Source organism: Pinus tabuliformis, chromosome 4_2 (assembly GCF_031772625.1).
Source record: "Pinus tabuliformis cultivar Carrire ecotype Pingquan chromosome 4_2, CPIR1, whole genome shotgun sequence".
Classification (NCBI taxonomy): domain Eukaryota; kingdom Viridiplantae; phylum Streptophyta; class Pinopsida; order Pinales; family Pinaceae; genus Pinus; species Pinus tabuliformis.
The window spans coordinates 579,042,776-579,057,596 of record NC_142304.1 but is presented as its reverse complement, the minus strand read 5'-3'; positions in this window follow the sequence as shown (position 1 = coordinate 579,057,596).

Genomic DNA, 14,821 nt, shown 5'->3' with positions numbered 1-14,821 from the left:
CATTGTATGGTTGGCTCCTCCTGGAGGGATGTGAGCATAACGAGAGACTATTCTAGTAGTCTCGAGCATTCATGGACAACGCTCCTCATCATTTCCAATCCAGCTTGAATTTTGTCGCGGGTCATTATCGATCTTCTGAAGGTTTGGGTGGCTGTGCATTGAGTCTGAGCTCTATAATTTGTAAAGTTAGTTCCCCCTGGGCTTTTGTAGCCTCCTCTTGGGCCGTACGAAATCCGACGGCCATGTGTTGAATCTTGGTAGCTGTTGGAAGGTCTCTGGGGATAGATAGCTCCACTATCATGTTGCACGCCTCTGCCACAACTTGTTCTACTTCCTGGTAGCATGTGGCCAAGTCATCGTGCTGGAGAGTGACTTGTTCTAACTTTGCCTTCTCCTCTGTCAAGGTGTGGAAGGTGCAACCTTCCCTGGCACAAAGCTCATTAGTTACCCCCTCTTGCAGTTGGTATACTATTTCCCTAGACAGGATGGCCAGATTTAATCCCCAACTACATTCTCCAGCTAGGACAATGCCTGATGGCAATGGCAAGGGGTTTAGTGTGTGCGTGCATACCATCTGCTCGGCGACGGCTGTATCTTCTGCTAGATGTAGGGTGACCCTTCCTGGGGTTCACACCTGTAATGCCTGCAACTTCTCTCAGATCTCCCCCAACATAGTTGTCTGCTCGGTGATTAGTTATATCAATGCACCGGTGGGAACATTGCTCGTTGGCTGGCTGCTGTCAATGAATTCTTTCTCCAGAGCCTTCGCTATTTTGTGCTTTTTTCATGCGACTGGTGATTCCTTACCATGTAGCTGCTTGATGTGGTCCTGCGTCTTTGTTTCCTGTTGCGGGTCCTCTTCCAAGTCCATTTCCTGATCTGCCTGGTTCTCTTCTGTTGTCAGGTTCTTGGTAGCCTCTTGCTGCGAAGCAGCCTATTGTTCTTGACGTGTCTTTTCTGCCAGTTGAGTGAGTCGTTGCTGGTGTTCCTTCCACTACTGTTGTGTTGCCATCTTGTCAAGAACGGCCTTGTCTGGGACGCGCCATTTTGGAGGCCATGCTACTAATACTGTGTAAATGGCATCATTTGTTGCAACGAACGAAAGTATGACCCATGATTGCTTTGGATCCTTTCGTGCCTGGATATACAAGTGATGCATGTCCGCTTTGAACTCGACTGTGCTTTGGAAATTGTTGTAGATCATGGGAGACATCCGCGGTCTTCGAGCAATCCATGTCTGTATATTCCCTTCCATGGAGGTCCAAAAAGCCCAAATTTCAGAAACCCTTGCTGTGTCCTTTGTAGCCCAGAGCGAAATATACCGCACTGCTTCGGGTAGGCTATCTTCAATGTTGGGAAATTGGCTCTCCTGTGGCAGTTCGCCTGTAACTAGAAGGATTGATAAGAGCAACCATGCATAATGAAATGTCTTACCTTTGTTTCGTGCTTCTTGACAATTGGTCAGAAATTCGTCGCATAAAAACTGTGCCCAATTGAACTGAACCCCTTCAGCGCACTGCCCTGCCAATGCAATGACAGGAGCTGGCACCTCATCTACGCAACACTTCCTCATGAGTTTACTAGCTAGTAGCTGAGTGGCAACTCGTACTATGCAGTCGTTGATGCTTGCTATGACATACCCACGCTTTCCTTTTTCCAGCTGGTATTTTGCCTTCATTGTTTTGGCGAGGCCTACCTCGCTACTTGTTCCTGCTATGTCTGTGGGGTCATTCCCTTTAAGCGGCAGGTGCGTAATTCGGTGGATTAAGTCGGCTGTGATTGGAATCGGCTCTTCCAACCAGAGATATCCATCATGTATGAGACAAAGCAGTTGTCGGATCACAAATATGGTGATGGTCGCACGGTGATAGTGAGGTATCCACCTTAGATTCAGTAATCCCACCTTCTCCACACCTAGTAACCACTTCTGTGGCAATAATTTGTCTTCAGCCAATTTGGGGAACTTGTCGTTGTCTGCAAGGTCCCAATATTCGAACTTGATGCTTGGAACGTGCCCCAGCGGCAACCCCTCAAACCTTATTTCATTTGGAAGAAGTGGGGTCTAGAGTGTAGTCTTTGTAGTGTCCAAGTCCTTCGATATATTGGTCATCCCAGTCCACGGAGAGAGATATGAAGGTAGTGACGGGAGTTGGAACACCACGTCTTCTTCCTCAGCCTATGCGTCAATATGATCAATCAGGGCTTGTAGATTGTCATCGTCCTCGCCAGGTTCGGTGGTGACTTCTTTGCCCTTGTCAAATGTCGACCTTTTGTTGAACCTTCGTGAGGCCTGGACTGTCCCTATTGTCTTCTTGTTCTTCCTGGGTCACGGTGTGCGTGGAGACTTTGGAACTTCGGGGACCTGAGTCATGTCCTTTGGCTCTTCCTGATTTAGTTGCAGTTCCTCTGCGAACCGTGCTCGGGTTCTGGCCATGGTACTCATGGGGTGCCTGGTAGCTGAGTGCTCACTGCTCTTAACTGGTTCAAAGTGCCAATATTGCAGTGTCGTCCATAGATTATGAGATTTGAAAAAATCCATTCCCTTCTTTTCCAGTTTATTAACAGTGTCTAGACGACAAATGTTTGTGTATCTAGGTCAGAACTTTTGCCTTAATGTCCCGTCGCCCGCTCCTCCTTGACGTAACCCGAATTTCTTGTCATGAATAGTGTTGCTAACGGTCATCTTTCGAATTTTCCCCGCGGTAATCCTTCAGGCGCAGCTGTGATATTGTGGACTGAATGACTTGGTAGAGAACCTTTTTTCTGCACCGGCTTCCCGCGGACTTTTTTATAGTCCCACGCCTTCTTTCAACTGCTTGGGGTGCTGAGACTGTATTTTCTACCGTTAGTCAGGTGTTCGCACCTTTGGTGCGATTCCACAACTTCCCTGCTAGCCCGGGCTACGAGAACCTCTCAAGTGTCTGGATAGTTTTTCTTTCGTTAGGCGTCGTTATGGGGGGTGTGTTCTTCCGTAAGTGTGGGTGCAACCATGATAGCAGGGTCACAGCTCGTTCCTGTGCTGTGGGATACCCGACCGAGCCTAATCTCCTTATGTGTAGACTGGCGCAACTTTCATGGGCACCGCGACATGCCATTCTGCTGAATTCATCCCCTCTTAGTGCACTTTTCTTCCTTGGTCATACCCATAGTTTATTGATGTCGTGGGGCCTGCGACTACCCTACCTTTTTTGCGCTCCCTTCTATCGTCTATTACAAGCCCATCGAACCCGTGGTATCCACAACTTCCCATTGGGTTGTTTTATTGGGTGGCCGTTGTTAGTGCTTCCCCTTGGTTCCCTGCTAACCTTGTCGCCGACTGCTGGCAAACTGGTTTGTTGTGGTGGCTTTGGGCTGCTAATAGTAATCTGGTTGGGTGTATGCACAACATACACTTGCAGCCTATGCTGGCGATGGATTCTTACCCCGTTTTGCTCGCCCATCCATGCGCATGCCTACCTCCGACATCTGCGCCATTTCCTTTGCATCTTTGGGACTACACCATCTGCGGATACTCCTGGTGGGTTTGGTCTCCACTTCATCGATTCGCACTGATCAACTGGTTCTTTTGCTTTCGTGGAAATCTTATCAGTTGGCTACTCCTTTGGCCCTATTATCACCATCATGTTACAATTTAGTGTGGTTACTTCATGCAGTCGGTTCTACCATCGTTCAACCTCTTCATCTGAGTCCGACGTGCAAGAACTATCATGGTCCCATGAGAGTCTACTATCCGCTGTTGGATTTACCCTGTCCTGATCTTGTGCTGTGATCTGGTAGATACAGTCCAATTCACCATCACTGTCTTCATCGCGCACTGGCTCAGTATAGTGCGCCCCTTCAGCTGGATCCAACAGAACCACTACGCAGAGAGATTTCTTTTCGAATATCATTTTTCATTTCTTGAGGTTGATGACTCCATTCATATCCGTTGCCCAATCTATCCCTAACAATGCAGGATATGGGTTACTGTCATCCATAATTTCTATGACCTCAAAATCAGTTTGTGTGCTAGCACCATCGATGTCTACTGTAACCCCATGCAGTCTTCCCATGGGCAGGATCTTTTGTTGGTTAGCCATTCATAATTGGATCGGGGACCATTGTAGTGTGGGCCTGCCCATGCGCTCCCAAGTCTGTTTTGGTAGGACATTCGCGTCGGACCCCAAATCCAAAACAACCTGGTCCATCTCATAGTCTCCAATTTGGATAGTCAATCGCATTTCCCACCCGGTGCGCAAAGCATGTCTGCCTAACTTCGAGACCATTTGCAGTTCATTTGCTCCCGCACATCTAGTTTTTAATTCTTGCAGTCCCTTCACCGCTTTAGCATCCCTGAGTAACTTCATGCATGTTTCCAAGAAGGTGGTTAACATAGAATTATCCTTCTCTGATCCCAATTGATCCTTACTGCCCGTGGTAGAAGCTTCCACGAAGTTCTTCTTAGCTTCCATAAAGGTTTCCAAGTCAAATTCTGGTTATTTTGAGGGGGCCTTATGGACCCATGTATCCTCCTTTGGCTTCTTCCCCTTATCTTCCCTCGTAGTAGTGCCACTTCTAAGCATCATTTCACATTAGGATCTTCCGCCCGTGGTTCAACCTTCATCATTTGGACATTCTAAGTAGGGTTAGCCGGAAGCACCCCATTTTCCCGCATCTGAGTAATTAGCGTGGGGAAATCGACTGTTTCATGATCAAATTGGTAACAGTATGGGCAACAGGCTTTGGTTGGGTTCGTGTAATCACGTACATAATGCCCCGGTCCCCCACAATTATAGCAAATTAATTGTCCTCGTCCCCGTCCAAGTCTGATTCCCCCGTAGCCCCGTCTGCGTCCTTGGTATCCTCCTCACACGAGTGGTGCAGCGGGATCCTACCTGTGCGCCTCCATCTACATCCTATAAGCAGGTGTTCGATCCATCAACATCTTGTAACTACGAAAATTTCTTTCATCGTGGTTCACCGTCCTACAGAAGTTGCAAAATAATTGTTGGGGGGGGCTTGTCTTAGGTTTGGCAATAGATGACAATTGTCTGTGGCATGCTTTCCTCCCACTTGACAGATTGCACACCAGAGTATGGGCACCGTGCTTGGCCTAGCTTGTAGCTCTAGTCACAACGGTATTAGTCCCCCTGCCACATAGTTCGCGAAGATCGAACAGTGGTCCTTATCGTGGCCCTGGCCCTTACATTTGATACACCACACCTCTTCCCGTACTTCTGTCTGAGGCACCTGCCCTTGTTTCAAACTTCACATTTCTAGACATAGGTTTTGTATTTGTGCTTGGATTTGCTGTACTCCCAACCCTGGATCCTGTATTGGGGTTTCGTGCAACCTCATTGCTGTTTCCAACGCTTCAACTTGGGTTGAGATCTTTTGTTGTGACAGAGCCATCCTCAGATATGGTGTTAATGACGTGACAAACCAAGCACAGTGCTGCACATCCGACAATGTCATGTTTGCCTCACGGATGGTGCTTTTCAACCTCTGATCCAGATCCCACAGGGTTTCACCAGGCAACATTGCGATTTCCTTGAACCCAATAATTGACTGTGCTTCTGACTTTGGTCAACCAAATTCCTTGTTTAGCACATCCTGGATTGCTGCTATTCCCTCATTTGGATGATCACTTGAGTATTTCATGTACCAGGTCAACGCACGGTCCTACAGCGTACTAACTAAGGTAGCCTTCTTGATGATATCGTCTGTGATGCCTTGAGCGTCCCATACAAGCCTTATCACAAACCAAAATCAGTCTGGTTCCTCATTTCCTACACCCTTAAATATCGGCAGCTGGACTGCGCTTGCCATCCAAACTTTTGGTGGTGGAGGAGGTGGGGGTGGTGTCGGTGTGGATGGGTTTGATGTAGGTGAAGCGGGTGGTGGCGTGGATGGAGGTGGTATCAGTGGGAAGCACTCCTTAATCAACCAAACTGCACTTCTCGGTGAGAACCTCGCAAGCTCCTCCTTGCTCTCCTATGAGATAGAAATCAGAGGACTATTCTCTACCCCTCCCATTCCTTGGTAACCTCTTCCACTCCGCATTACTCTAGACATCAATAGATGCGCATAATCTGTTTTTCACACAACAACATCTTAATCCAAGTATTCAATGATTTGATATACTTACCCCGTGGTCCTTGGAGAAATCACCTTTCCGCTTCACTATAACTCACGGTTGTATCTATCGCGAATTCAGTGATAAATCCTCGTATCAATCAATCCTACCAATGATCTACTACGCGTGCGATTTTATCTTTGGTGGATTCTAGCCTACGCACCAGTTCTGGAGTCCACACAATAGGATAATCTAACCTGCACCTTCCCACGTTGTCAGCTAACCTCACGAACCACTCGTACAGCTCTATCAGAAATGTCCTGAAGAAGATCTTGTGGATATCTGTGTATATATAGCGGTCCAGCCAATCTTCCTCCAATATCCACGGGTTTCTGTTTTCCTGAACCGCGAACTCATGGAGCTTCAGATCTAACCACTCTTCAAGCTATTTCTTTGTAGGGTTCCAGTGTTCCAACATCAGACACCCCTTAGGTAGATCCTGGTCCCGACAACAGAACCATTTGTTGGCTTATAGGGTCTTGACCCAGGTTCGGAAGAGTTATTTAGCCAAACAAATCCCGCAGCTACCAGCCCTTTCGGCAACAGCCCGCAGAGCGCGGACTGAGGTCTCACCCGAGGTAGTAGGGGAGGGTGCTAGAACCAGGTTTTCAAACCCTTGGGATGTCTAGATGTGATCTAGAGGGTTCACACACCGTTCTGTAGCCTCACACTTCTTTGCTTTCGCGTAGATTCGAACTAGGGCTATTTCTTGATACTAATTACTTGATGAGTTATTATAGATCAGATCTACTTATGGCAGTCTTTAAGTAAACATTTAATCAAAATAACCAGTGCGTGCATTCAAAAGAGATACAGATTTGCATTAACCTAGAACATAAGCATACACATATAGATTCAACAGAAATATTAACCATAAATCAATCAGATCAACAATAGTTCAACTTTGACACAGTAATTTGGAATCACCTTATCTTTATTCAACTTCTTTCGTCAATACAACCAGATCTATCCTATGCACTTAGCTGTAGGGGTCCATGCACACAGCTGCGGACTCTACCATGCCTCTGCGCACACAGCTGTAAAGCCTCTATCTACTACCCAATACCCTCGACTCGAACTTAGAGACGCTCCAAAACTTCATAGCTTATGAACCCATTACCATTTAGATCATTCCTACTCAAAAAATAGCTGCTCCTAACCATAGAGCCTCACTCTATTTATACATTTCCCTGGTCTGCGGACCATGGGCGGGCCGACTCAACTTACATTCCTTTACATCATATTTGGGTGGACAACCCTCTGACTTGAATTATTATAATTACGCGGGGCTTTTGCTACCCAACAATAGCTCATGGAGGCCTTGTGTTTGATGGATATACTATGTATCACATTGTGTTGCCACTTCCATACGAAGCATATGTTGATGCTTACTGTTTCCATGTACTCAGTTATTTCATGTTTTTGGAATGTATTGATGAGAGCGCGATTATGTGTGGATGTAAAAGCCATGAATTTTCATTATGTCATCTTTTGGGAACATTTCTCATGGAGAGACTCATGGTGTATAGTATGTATTGTCATTTACTATGTATGGGTCAATGGATGTCCAAGTCATGTATTATGGTGTATATCATTGATGTGTCCCCACACATTTGGGTTCATGATGTAAACTTGGGACCATAAAGTCATGGTTGGTGATGGGAGGTTTTAGAGGATTCATATGTCAAGTCCCGTGTATATGTCACAACCATGCATTTTCTCCATGAAGCATTATGTACTGTTATGAATTGTGTATCACGTCCAAAGTCAGTAGGAGTCATGGTTCATGAGTATTAGTGTTTTTCCTTTGACAAGGAGTCTCATTGAAACAAACATATGTGTTTCTTTAGTAGGTAGAGTGTTATCACCAAAAAAACTAACCATCTAGCCTAATTTACTAGATGGATCAAAGTACACCATGTAAAGCCAATTTTACCATAGTAAAATTGCTTTCACTAGCTGATGGTTTACAAGATAATTTTCTTGCATATGTCGGGAATTTAAGAAAGTCTAAAGATATGTATTTTTGAAAATGCAACAAGATGATGGAGCTTAGTGAAAAGAAGTCGCCTTCACTAAGTGGGCCCGGAGGCTATTTTTGGTGCAAAGTCTATTTTTAGACTATGTCTATTTTTAGACATATGGATCATGGTCTATGAGTTGCAGGATGCTATTTGTGGATGATTGGTCATGTTGGTAAAAATAGATGGACTTATATTTTTAGACATATGGGCGGAGTCTATTTTTAGACTGCCAGACTAAAAATAGAACAGTCGAATATTATTAGCTCTTAATAATATTTGGACTATAAACATTATCTTATCCTCTTGGAGCACTTCAGTTCTAGCTACGGATGTGGCACATGCAACTGTTAGAAGGAAATACGCTTTTCTTATGGGTCAGTTGAGCTATTGCATGATGGACTTCAGTTAGAACTCAAGTGATTGAGTTTGGTGGAGTTGATTAAGGAGTTGATGGGTTGTGTTTAGTTTGACTTGGTTGAACTAGTTGTATTTAGTCTAACTGCAGAATACACTAGTGATGAGTGATTTGAATTAATTATTAACTCATAAAGCAACTAAAGAATACATCAGTTAACTCAGTGCATGGACAGTTCAGTGGAGACAAGTGTTAGAGGTGAGTGAAAGGGCAAGACAACTGTCGGTTGTGACTATAGTTGTGCATGAGATTTGCACAATCAGTGGATTGAGTATTGCCAATGAGGATTGCATGGTTCAGCCAAGGGAAATACGAGTTTGGATCAGCCATTCTCATATATTCTCATGCAGGATTACGCAGTGGAGGTAGGCAAGCAGCGGATGAGATTTGAACCTGTGATTGATTCAAATCTGAGCTAGTTTGTGTGTAACAGGTGGAGATAGTACTGAGTACTTGTGAGGAGTATTGTACTATGTATTGTTTCATGTTCTGAATCAATATAATATATAGATAGTTGGGGGTTTTCAACTGTATGCTTTCCCTGTGATATACTGTGTTGATATGTGTGATTGATGCTTCAATGTGCGCATGCGATTGTTTCTGAATACTGTAAATTGATGATCAATAGTAGAGGAGGTTATGTATTATGCATGCATTCTGAAAATAGTGTATAATGAGGATAATCTCTGTGAATAAGTGTCATATTATTCAAAATTTCTACATGGTATCAGAGCAGAGATGATCATCAGATCTATTATTCAGAAAGTGATTACATTTTATTTCTTCAGGCAGAGTCTGTAATCGGGCAAGGTAGCCTCTGGATTCATCCTTCTTTTGGAAGGTGAGGTATCCGGTAAAAGCCCATATAGTAAATCTATGTACGAGAAATACTTTGTTCTCATGAATTTTAGATTAGAAGCGGTTGAGTTTTGAGCTGGTGGAATTCGAATTTGTGTCAAAGTTGAAATGTCTTTCAACATATTGCGATTGGAGTATTCTCTTGAAGGCAACTCGAACTATATTGCATGGAAAGATAGGATGGAGGTGGTGTTAGATGACAATGGGTTGAAGGAGTTCATAGAGGTTGAGGTCCCAAAGCCTACTGATACTGCTCAAGTTGAGGTTTGGCAAAATAAGACAGCAAAGTGTCGAAGGATTATGTTGGAGGGCATGAAGGATCACATTGTATCCAGCCTACATGGAAAGGCTTCTCCATACTTGATGTGGAAAGCGTTGACATATCTATTCCAAAGCAAGAGCAACCAGAGGAAGTTGGTGCTCAAGGATAAACTCAGAAACATTAAGTGTGAGAATGGAGACAGTATGCTCAAGTATCTCAGGAAGTTCACCCAATGCTGGGATGAGCTGGGAAGTGTGGGGGTGACTGTCGATGATGAGGACTTGGTGAGCTTGGCTCTCCTAGGTCTTCCGAAGAGTTGGCATTCCTATCAGGACTATGTCAATGGTCGGGAGAAATTGCCAGTATGGGAGAGACTTTGGTCGGATCTTGTGCAAGAGGAGATCAGACGGAGCACCAGAGACAGTTCTTCATCCATGCATGATGAGGAGAACTGTGCCTTAGCAAGTAAGGTGAAGAAGGGGAAGGAGAAGGTTTCTCTTTCTGAATCCAGTTCTTCCAATGATTGGAAGAAGGTTGACAAGTCGAAGGTGAGATTCTTTCGTTTTCATGAGTTGGGCCATTATGCTACTAATTTCCCAAAGAAGAAGTCCAAGAAGGGATCCGGGGAAGGATAGGAAGGTGAGGCACTTGCTTCACAGTTTGAGTTGGATTTCACACTCTTCGCATGCATGGTTTCATCCATGGTGGGAAGTGGTTGGTTTCTTGACAGTGGAGCTTCTTTCCACATGACCAGTGACAAGAGTTTGTTCAGTACTTTGGAGGAGAAAGATCTCCAGATACTCATAGCGATGGGTAATGATGAGAAGTATAGTGTCTCAGGTGTAGGCACGATTATTTTTTAGAGGGAGCATGGAGCTCGCCTTACCTTGACCAATGTCAAGTATGTACCAGGACTGAAGAGAAAATTGGTGTCGATCACGATGTTGGAAGACAGAGGTTGTGATGTAGTCTTAAGTAAGGGAAAGGTTTTCCTTAGACACATCATCACTAGACAGGTGAAGCAGATTGGTTCATGGGTCAAGAACTTGTATGCTCTTGAGGTTCAAGATGCATGCAAAGCCTTGAGCAGTGAGGCAACTGATGGAGACTTGGTGGTTGAGAGGGAGCGTATATTACCTCTCAACATGCAGAGCTAGAAGAAGTCTCAGACGATTGTGGAGGGGCCACGATTGGTGCAGCAGCTTAAGGAGGTTGTGGAGCAGCCACAACAAGGGAAGCTAAGAGGAGATCGAGTAGAGACATCTACTCATGCAGAGACCTCCAGTAGGGGGAAACTTCAAGCCAAGTGGGCTGAGGGATCACATGCAGCCATACCTCCAGGTAGGAGGTGGGGCGATGTAGAGTGATCGTCCCAAGGAGGAGGGCAGGATCCTTGAGGTACCAAAGCTCTTGGATGAGACCTTGCTACGGGAGCCCCGATGTGGAGTAGCAGGAATTGTCTGATTGGGTAGAGACAGATGTGGATGGAGTAGCAGAGAGAGTGACAGTGTAGGGAATCCAAGGACAGCGCATAGCTAGCAAGCTGCAGCAATGTGAGAGGCACAAGTGTTTTTCACAGTGCTAGGTGGCACAGAGAAGTGTGCAATGGTGCGAGATGCATGGATATGTTGCAGTAGCGCAGATGTCAGAGAGGGAGAACTTGTCAGTAGCAGGTAGAGCTTCAGCATTAGAGTATGTTCCTATCCCAACAAAGTGGTCAGTTGGGAGTGTTTTTGTTCCAATTGTTGTTGGAGCAAGTGGACTGGGCAAATGTGTTGCATGCAGAACATTCCATAGTTGCAGGATAGGGGTTGCAGATAATCCATATCTTGTTGAGAGGGAGTGTTGAAAATGCAACAAGATGATGGATCTTAGTGAAAAGAAGTCGCCTTCACTAAGTGGGCCCGAAGGCTATTTTTGGTGCAAAGTCTATTTTTAGACATATGGATCATGGTCTATGAATTGTAGGATGCTATTTGTGGATGATTGGTCATGTTGGTAAAAATAGATGGACTTCTATTTTTAGACATATGGGTGGAGTCTATTTTTAGACTGCCAGGCTAAAAATAGAACAGTCGAATATTATTAGCTCTTAATAATATTTGGACTATAAACATTATCTTATCCTCTTGGAGCACTTTAGTTCGAGCTATGGATGTGGCACATGCAACTGTCAGAAGGAAATACGCTTTTCTTATGGGTCAGTTGAGCTATTGCATGATGTACTTCAGTTAGAACCCAAGTGATTGAGTTTGGTGGAGTTGATTGAGGAGTTGATGGAGTTGTGTTCAGTTTGACTTGGTTGAACTAGTTGTATTTAGTCTAACTGCAGAATACACTAGTGATGAGTGATGTGAATTAATTATTAATTAATTCACTAATTATTAACTCATAAAGCAACTAAGGAATACATCAGTTAACTCAGTGCATGGACAATTCAGTGGAGACAAGTGTTAGAGGTGAGTGAAAGGGCAAGACAGTTGTCGGTTGTGACTATAGTTGTGCATGAGATTTGCACAATCAGTGGATTCAGTATTGCCAATGAGGATTGCATGGTTCAGCCAAGGGAAATACGAGTTTGGATCAGCCATTCTCATCTATTCTCATGCAGGATTGCGCAGTGGAGGCAGGCAAGTAGCGGAGGAGATTTGAACCTGTGATTGATTCATATCTGAGCTAGTTTGTGTGTAACAGGTGGAGATAATACCGATTACTTGTGAGGAGTATTGTACTATGTATTGTTACATGTTCTGAATCAATATAATATACATATAGTTGGGGGTTTTCAGCTGTATGCTTTCCCCGTGATATACTATGTTGATATGTGTGATTGATGCTTCAATGTGCGCATGCGATTGTTTCTGAATGCTGCAAAGTGATGATCAATAGTAGAGGAGGTTATGTATTATGCATGCATTCTGCAAATAATGTATAATCAGGATAATCTTTGTGAATAAGTGTCATATTATTCAAAATTTCTACATGTATGACAAGATAGCCAACATGTATGAAATCAACAACTTGAATGAGATCATCACCTTGAAATATAAACTCAAGGAAACTAAGATGAACAAAGGGGAAACTATTCAATCCTACATTATTCAAATCTCCTGCCTTAGAGATCAATTGTAGAGAGTTAGAGAAAATGTGCATGACAGGGAGCTAGTAGTTGTGACTCTTAGAGGTCTCCTTCCCATTTGGGAAACCTTCATTACTACAATCAGCAACAATAATGTCTTTCCGACATTTGACGAAATTTTTGGGAAGCTCAGTCAAGAAGAATCAAGGATGATAGCAAGAGGAAGGATTCAAAAGCATGAAGAGGGAGAGCCCACTGCATATATCACTCATGAAATAAGGAAGAAGGAAAAAGGAGGCCCATCATGGAATCCTCCTTCTCAAAACACAAAAGGAATAAATTACAAATCGTTATCTCATGTTGAATGCTTCAATTGTCATAAGAAAGGTCATTATGCTCATGATTGTCTTGAGAAGAACAAAATACATCATTACAACACTAGAAGCAACTATAATGACAAAATAAGAAAGACTATCAAAGGAAGAACTATGATATAAGATTCGAAAGAAGAAGAAGAGACTCCTCAAGTGACCATGAATAATTTTTTCCTTCTCAAAAGAAGTCAAAGGCTCTCAGTTATGAACGTAATGTTGTAAATAAATTTGAACGCATTCTTATTTTGCTCTTACTAGCTCTTCTCCATCGGATTCATGGGATAGTTGGTTTGTTGATAGTTGGGCCACTCATCATTTCTATGGTTGCAAGGAAGTACTCTCTAATATGGTAGAGAAGGAGACTAAGATAAAGGTCGTTCTTGGAGATAACTCCACACATCTCGTGAAAGGATTTAGGTCCATCAAATTTTAGTTGAATTCTAGAGAATTAGTTCTACGACATGATGTTATGTATGTACCAGGATTGATGAAGAATCTGGTATCTATATCTACATTGGAAGATAAAGGGACGAAGGTTTCCTTCATTAAAGGAAAAGTTTTGACTTGGCCTACTGACATACCTATGAAAGATGCATTCACATTAGGATCGAGATTTGAAGGACTCTATAGAGTCACTATAAGACCTCTTCTAGCGTTGGTTCATAATACCAATCATTTGATTGAATTATGGCACTATAGACTGGATCATCTTCACTATGATGCACTTTCTAAATTAAAGAAATTGGTCTCTAGTATTCCTAATGTTCAAGCTCATCTTGATGGAGTTTTTCCAGGTTTTGAAAGTGAAAAGAAAACAAGGGGACCATTTCCCTCTAGTAAGAACAAGACAAATGACATCCTCCATCTTATTCATTCTGATATATGTGGTATGATTCTTGTACATTATGTTGGTGGTAATATCTACTACATAACCTTTATTGATGACTTCTCAAGAAATACATGGATATACTATATTAAGCACAAGGATGAAGCCTTTGAAACATTCAAGGAATTCAAAGCCTTGATCAAAAATCAATCAGGAAAGAGAATCAAAGTCTTCAGGTTCTGACAATGGAGGCGAATACATGTCAAAAGAATTCATAACATTTTGCAAGAAAGATGGAATCAAGAAGGAAACAATTGTGTCATACACTCCTGAACATAATGGTCTAGCTAAAAGGAAGAACAGGTCTATATTAGAAGTTTCCCATGCTATGCTCCATGCTCAAAATGTGCCAAATTTCCTTTGGACCGAAGTGACATCTACTGCTGTATATGTTCAAAACAGGGTGCCTCATTAAGCATTAGAAAACAATACTTCTGAAGAAATATTCATAGGTATCAAGCTTGATATCAACCATCTTTGTGTATTTGGATTCCCTGTATATTTTCATGTGTCGAAGGACAAAAGGAACAAATTGGAAGCTACTGGTAGAAAAGTTACAATTGTGGGTTATTGTGAAAATTATAAAGCATATATAATTTATATTCTTGGTTAGAGGAAAGTTGAGATTAGTAGGTTCGTAACATTTGATGAAGATGCAGCTCTTGGAAAAGAAAAGGATCTTCCTCCACCTCCTCCTCCTAAAGAGGAGAATGATGACTGGGATATTTTGGATGGTATGTCTGTGCCTGGGTATGATATGATTGATGATCCCATAGAATCTATGGATTTGTTAGATTCTCCTCCAAGT